Below are 7,390 nucleotides of genomic sequence, written 5' to 3' on the forward strand. Positions count from 1 at the left end.
TATGAGATATTGCTTAGGAATAGATAACAACAAGTTTTCATATGGATTGTAAGGATAAGTTTTTCCGCTTAGTTTTAAAAATAAAAGAAAATTTTTGATTTTAGTTATTTTAAAATATCCTTACAATGGCATTTGAGGAAAAATTGTTGCTTATATGATTCCATTAATAGCAAGAGTGGAAATATGAAATTGATTCCTTCATTTGTGGTAATGTATAAATTTACCAAATAATGAAAGATTCTCATCATCCAAAGTCTCAATTGGACTGGGACTTGGAATCATGCAAGGTGTATAGCATGGTGAATGAGAACTTTCAAGTATTGGAAAATTAAGACTAATTACTTATTCACATGGATGTGTGAGTCAAGTAATGGACTAAGGCATCGAGTACATAGTCATGTGCACTGATTAAGTCCACCACAAAAGATTGATAAGACTATTCGTCATAGTTTACTAAAGCTCAGTAAATATGATTATACTTACAAGCTTAAGTGTAACTCTGAGACATTGGAAAGAGGTTCCAACGTATGGAAAAGCGAATAAGAAGAATCAAATTAGGCAGGAGGATAAAAGTTTCTCAAATCTGAAAAGATGGGAGAGTACTTTAGTATCAGTTTTGTGATCATCTTAATGATTAAGAAACCATATCAAAATTTGTTCTCTAAGGAAGTCTTAGTGCATTCTTATGACTAAGAAGAAGGGATCTTGAAATTGTTGAAATGGTTAAATCAAGAAGATGAGTCATACTTCGTTCCAATACAAGTCTTAGAGTCATACTCCAAGATTGTGACTTGAGTGACATGTCTCAAAGAAGGTTTAAAACACTTGTCAAATGTAAGAGTAAAAGTTTTCTACTCTTGTACATTTGAAATTGGTAAGTTGTGATGTTTTGGATAAAACAAAGACCAACTCAGGCCAATTGTGTGAAGTGTTTGTCTTGATAAAGAATCCACACTATCCCTTGAATATTTGACAAGAGAGTGTTATATGTCAAGAGGACAGTGGGAGTCTTAAAGGTCTTGAAAGTCTCAAGAACTAATCAAGAATGAAACCTGAAGTTCCTCACTAGCACATGACTTGAGGTTTATAACCTATCGTGTTGAAATATTCTGTGCCCATTCCAGTTAAACTTGGCTTTGCATATGAGTTCTTAGAGTTCTCAATGTGTTGCACAACAACTTGGAAGCAATGGCAGGCCCTTGAGCTGCCAGGTGGCAAGAAATTAAGATTGCGTTCAGTCCATATGAGTTTGGATTTGTCATTATCCTTGTCTTGTGACTATGGTTTTGACAATTCACATGGATAAGAACACATACACCATTAAATCTAAGTGTCATAAGGTTTCTCTCCGATTCATGAAAATGATGGTGAGGAAACACTTTCACTAAGTAGATTTTAGTTAGATAGCAATTGTGATATTTGCATTCTCAAAGTCGTTAGTGGAGCGTGTGTGGTTTACCGGCACACTAACCTGGACTTGTGAGAACTGGCAAAAAGGTCTAACCATTATGATTACGGCATCCCTCTTCATAATTGTTTAGACACACAAGTGTGCTATCTAAGGGAAGGTGTATGTTTTTGATAAAGTCTTATCAAAACAATCTAGTATCAGAAATCTGAACTTTGGTAAGAAAGTCAGCTGTTTTCCGAGTACATGTCAAAGCTAGTGTGAGCATAAGTGTTATGCTAATAATCATCATGCTAGTGGGAGCATGATAATTATGATAAAGATTGCAAGTTAGCAATGTTAATTATAGAAAACAAAAGGTTTCAATTGGGAAAAAGTTGTTTTGCTATAATTAAGGGAGAGGAAATTATACTTCATCTAAAATCTATAAGTTTAGATCGTGAGGTTTTAATCATTTAGTCAAGGATATATATGAATTCATGTTGGAATGGCTCAACATAAGGAAATTCTGTATATGGGTCCATTATTTGCGTTCTAAAATTCGATTATGATTACGACATCCCTTTTTATAATCTGAATTATGAGAACTTGGCAAATAGAAATGGAAATGTTATAGCAAAAGACTGGTTTAGTCTTTATGTGAGACATCATGAATCGTGTCCCATATGCTTCGGATATAGGATCGATTACATGTGCTATATTCATCCTTTCTAAAATTTTCCAAATGCCTAGGGCATTAAGAAGGGAAACGGTTTAGAACTGGATATGACTAAAAGGATTAAACAATTGTCGAGGACAATCTAAGGTTTACCAAAGATTGGTTGCTCAAGGACAATTGGAAGTATAGTGATAATTCTGGAAGGACCATATTGACATAATCTGTAAGGAGGCAACTCTTGTTCAGAAGTGATAGTCAAAATGGAATCTGGAAATGTTTCAAAGTTAGAATTTTTCCAATCTGTTTAAGATTAGGAAACTTAATGCAAGAAGGATGTTTCTAAGGAGCTGATCTCCTTTGGAATACTCTGTAATGGTTGTTGCCAAGTCTTTCTGACTTTGTGCATAATCATTACAAAAGGATCAATGCATATAAGTTTAGAATCTAACAGATTTCAGTAAATGGCATGAATTTGGAATTCTTGCATTTGCAGTAAGGATTTGGGAGTGTGAAAAGAGAATCATTGAAGTTATGTTCAATTGATCTAGTTCACAAAGTAAAGATCATAGACAAACATAGTATGCATACTTGGTGTATGGCATGACTAGTGTTTAGAAAACATAGTGTGCATGCTTGGAGCATGGGACAACTATTGTTTTAAATTCAAGAATAATGTTGATAGCTGAAACAATATACAATGAATAATGTGTAATCATATGGTGATAAATAAAAGGTGTTTTATTCATATTCATAAGTTCTGAGACCATATTGGATTCAATTATTATTTTGTTGCACTTTGCATGTTTTGACTTCCCGAATAAACTAGGTTATTCTTCCGGAATGACTAAGTTATTCAAACCATCCACAGTCGGTCATATGTTGGAAGTAGATATGAATTAAGATTGTCATGGGTTGGCTTGTAGAGGTCTAAGGTGTTGGACAAATGGCTACAACACTCATGAGTGCTCATAAGTTCTGAGTATTGGATTCAACCCGCGCTCATTGGAATCACTTCATGGATTTTATCACGAGTGATCATGAGACAATAATATCTTATATTCTTCAAACCTAGAGATATGAGTTGTTACTATGAGTTGGTTGTACATTGATTGCACGAAACCGCATTTGGTAACTCGGTGCTATAAAACGTGTCTTTGTGTATGATTCAACAAGTAGTAGAACAAGCCATATGAGTCGAAGTTTATCCATTCCTTTTACCTTCGGGATAAAAGCGATATCTGTGGGCCCCTCGATGATTTGATGATGACAAATGGAAGTGCTCGGCCGGGCCAGGACTGATTTGATTTGTTCAATTAGTCAGTCGTCATAAATCGGAAATCGGGAAACAACTAATGGACATAGAGAATGATTATAATCCATGTCTCAGTCCATATGATATCTATAATGGAGGAATATATGATCCCTTATCTAATGGACAAGTCATTGACAAAATCAGAGTTCATCTACAAGGTCAGAGTTCGACAGAAGCTTTCGAGAGCTACGATTGCCAGTTGGTTCCTGAAGTCATACGCAATAATAGTTTTAGACTTATCCAAGTGGGAGACTGTTGGATTAATGTCTAAGTCCATAACTATAATTGGTAAAACTTGACCCGACCCGGCATGGTCCATTTGGGTTGCATGGCATCATGCACTTGGATAGACTATAATGAGATGAGAGAAATAAGACACTTATGGTTATTAATATATTATAAGTTCTAGTATATTAATAATAAGAATAATAAGATTATTTAATTAGTATTGATCAAGAATTAATCTAGGATTAATTAAGTGATCAAAAGAAGACTAATTAAATATATGGGTTGATTGTGTAAATCATCCATACTTGTATAGTGGGCTAATGCTCCATGGATTATCTAGTTGGGCCAAAACCCATATGATGCTCCATGGATGCTCCATGGTGTATTTGAACACATGGATCCAAGGAAATGGAAAGTCATGACAATTAGAGTTTACCCTAATTGTATAACTATATAAGCATCTTATTCTTGAGGAAAATCGGCCATTAGTAAGAGAGTAAGAAAGGGCTAGCCGATTTTCATGAAGTGTGTATATTCTCTCAAGTTATTCCAAGTGTATTTGGTGTTGTGTGAACCATTTGAGGTGGCACACTTGGGGCACTAGGCACTCAAGCTTCATGAAGACATTCTACATCAAAGAGGTATGTATTCTATCTTGTTATATTGATAGTTTTGTATGCTAGATTAGGATAATACCTTGGATGTTCATATTTGCATGTATAATAGAGAAAACATAGATCTAAGGTATTTAGGGTTGCATGTACACTTAGGAGTGTTAGAATGCTCATAACCCAACACATACATTATCTCTTCATCTTAGGTAGTAATTGTAACTTCTATGTTGCTTCGAATGGGTATCTAACTCTTGGACTCCTTGATTGTAGGTGGTGCTTGGTCTTGCACCTTCTCGTTAGACTTTCAGTCATGACCTTCGTGTCACAAGCTCATTCTTTATCAGAGATACCTTCTTCTTCTTCTTAGGACAAGTTAATTTGATTGCTACAATTGATCGAGGTGTCATATTCTAATGACCTATTATCGTACGTAACAACGCTTAGACTCAGGTCTCTTAGAGTCAAATTCCGTAATGAAATATGTCTTCCTTCATGGTCTAATGTGATATAATCACATTTTAACATGTAACATTTCTAGCTACCAACTTTTTTTAACAACGAGCGCGATACTTCTATTGATCGCTTTGATTTCAATCGTTTGGTTTAAGTCAGACGGTACATCAAACTTGGTTCTCTGAACCACGTAACCTACTCATCGTAGTCGGACTCAATGTGATATGACCACTAGGGTCGAGATAACAACAATTTTCTTAGTCATTACCGAAACAATGGTAACGACATACTTGAATAAAACGAAATCAATTACTAGCTTCTTGGTAACCTTGTGACTTTCCCTGATCCAAGCGTGAGTCCTGTGCTTCCGGTAGTATATGCATCTACTACCTTTCACACCTACTCATACTCGTCCCAAGTATTGTCTCGCAGTTTTCCAAGTCACCATTCAAGAAAATCACATAACAGTTTAACACACCAGATAACAAAAATAAGATTTTATTATTTCTTGAAACTATTACATAGGTGTTCAAGTTCACCCTAGACTATGCCTCTAATAGGCTACATCATATGGTTCTATCTCTTTGGCTACCTCATAGCTTGATCTTCGGGTATGAATTCCTCATCCTTGGTTCCTCGCATTGTTTTCTGCTTCGTCGAGGATCATGTGGAATGCCCTTGGCCTCGGTGGCGTTTCTGGTCTTGCTACTTTATTTTTCTTTGGGCAATTCCTTGAAAGATGCCCCCCTTCTTTACAATCATAACACAACCTCTTGTTGGATGTACACTCATTGGCGTAATGCCCAGACTTTCCACACTTGAAACATGTCACCTCTTCGCCGCATTTTCCAAAGTGTTTCTTCTTGCATTTATCACACCATCTTGCTTCACCTCCTCCTCCAGGCTTCGAGAATTTTCTCTCCTTGTTGGACCTTGAAGATCCTTCAAACTTCCACTTCTCTCCTGCCTTATCTTTTTCTAGACCTTTTTCCCTTATCTGGGCCTTTACATTCTTAGCTGCCCTAACAATTGTTTTCAAGGTAGTTGCCATTTTGACCATTGGGCCAAAGTCAGTGGGTAATCCGTTAGCAAACCTATCAATCTTGGAGAGTTCAGTAGGCACCAAGTAGGGGAATAGCTTCATCCTCTCGGTGAATTGTTGGGTTTTGAGCATTCTAACACTCCTAAGTGTACATGCAACCCTAAATGCCTTGGATCTATGTTTTCTCTATTATACATGCAAATATGAACATCCAAGGTATTATCCTAATCTAGCATACAAAACTATCAATATAACAAGATAGAATACATACCTCTTTGATGTAGAATGTCTTCATGAAGCTTGAGTGCCTAGTGCCCCAAGTGTGACACCTCAAATGGTTCACACAACACCAAATACACTTGGAATAACTTGAGAGAATTCTACACTTCATAAAATCGGCTAGCCCTCTCTAGAATAATCTAGTGGCCGATTTTGTCAAGAATAAGATCTTTATATAGTGTTACAATTAGGGCAAACCCTAATTGTCATGACTTTCCATTTCCTTGGATCCATGGGTTCAAATACACCATGGAGCATCCAAGGAGCATCATATGGGTTTTGGCCCAACTAGATAATCCATGGAGCATTAGCCCACTATACAAGTATGGATGATTTACACAATCAACCCATATATTTAATTAGTCTTCTTTTGATCACTTAATTAATCCTAGATTAATTCTTGATCAATACTAATTAAATAATCTTATTATTCTTATTATTAATATACTAGAACTTATAATATATTAATAACCATAAGTGTCTTATTTCTCTCATTATAGTCTATCCAAGTGCATGATGCCATGCAACCCAAATGGACCATGCCGGGTCGGGTCAAGTCTTACCAATTATAGTTATGGACTTAGACATTAATCCAACATGAATGCGGTGGCATACTCATCAACACTCATCTTCCCTTTCTTCAGGTTCTGAAACTCGTTGTTTAGGTCTATCAGATCTATCTCTGAGCAGTACTGCATTTTCAACTGTTCCAAGAACTCTTCCCATGACATCCTTAAGGCTTCTCCTCGTGGCATCGTATCTGCCAATAGCTTCCACCAGCTCAAAACTCCAGTTTTCAGTTGTCTTACAGTGAAGATGGTCTTCTGTTTCTCGCTACAGTCACAACTCTCAAACTGTTGGATTAGTGTCTAAGTCCATAACTGTTTTGGTATGTACTTGACCCGATTATGAGCATGGTCCTTTTGGGTTGCCTTCACCATAGCAATATGTAGGATGATTTAAGGAGAGAAAGGTTTAAATATGATTTATTAATATATTATGAGAATAATATATTAAAGGAGAAATCATATTGTTTAATTAATATTAGTCAATAATTAATTAATAATTAATTTTGTGGCTAAAAGAGATTAATTAAACTTAGGGGACTGAAGTTGTAATTATAAGATAATTATAATTGGGCTATGGATCACCTAATACTATATAGGTTGGATGAATTCTATGGGAAGCCCATTAGAAATCGTCCAAGGGATATGGTTAAGGAGTCCATGGGCTGCTTAGGGCCTAAGCAGTCAGATTAGGGTTTCCTAGTCGTAAACCCTAATAGCCTACATGTATAAAAGGGACCCTTAAGCCCCAAAAACGTGGACAACTGATTCTCTAGGGTTTCTAGTCGTTTTTGGGCAGCCTCCTTTCTTCTCCTCTTCATCCAAGTTGC

The sequence above is a fragment of the Lactuca saligna genome, chromosome 2 (assembly GCF_052625555.1).
Source record: "Lactuca saligna cultivar CGN05327 chromosome 2, ASM5262555v1, whole genome shotgun sequence".
Classification (NCBI taxonomy): domain Eukaryota; kingdom Viridiplantae; phylum Streptophyta; class Magnoliopsida; order Asterales; family Asteraceae; genus Lactuca; species Lactuca saligna.